Genomic DNA, 355 nt, shown 5'->3' on the forward strand with positions numbered 1-355 from the left:
ATTTTCAATTGGTAGACCCTCTGAGGAGGTTTCAGAAATCCCCATAATTGTCTGGACCATACTTTGAGAACAATTGTCCTAGATGAACCTCAAAATAGCATTTTATGAAACCCTAATCATGTTTTTTTTTAGAAAATATACTTAAATTCAAATAAATATCTGAAAGAACTTTTCAGCAAAAATAAAGAACTAAAGAGATTATTGATACACTATAAAAAGGGGAATAAAAATGGGTAAATAATACAATAGACATATACATATGTATAATACACACACACACATATATATATATACACATGTGTGTATACATACATACATTAAATCTTGTCATGGCAAATTTAGTTTAGATTTTTGC

The sequence above is a fragment of the Sminthopsis crassicaudata genome, chromosome 4 (assembly GCF_048593235.1).
Source record: "Sminthopsis crassicaudata isolate SCR6 chromosome 4, ASM4859323v1, whole genome shotgun sequence".
Taxonomy (NCBI): domain Eukaryota; kingdom Metazoa; phylum Chordata; class Mammalia; order Dasyuromorphia; family Dasyuridae; genus Sminthopsis; species Sminthopsis crassicaudata.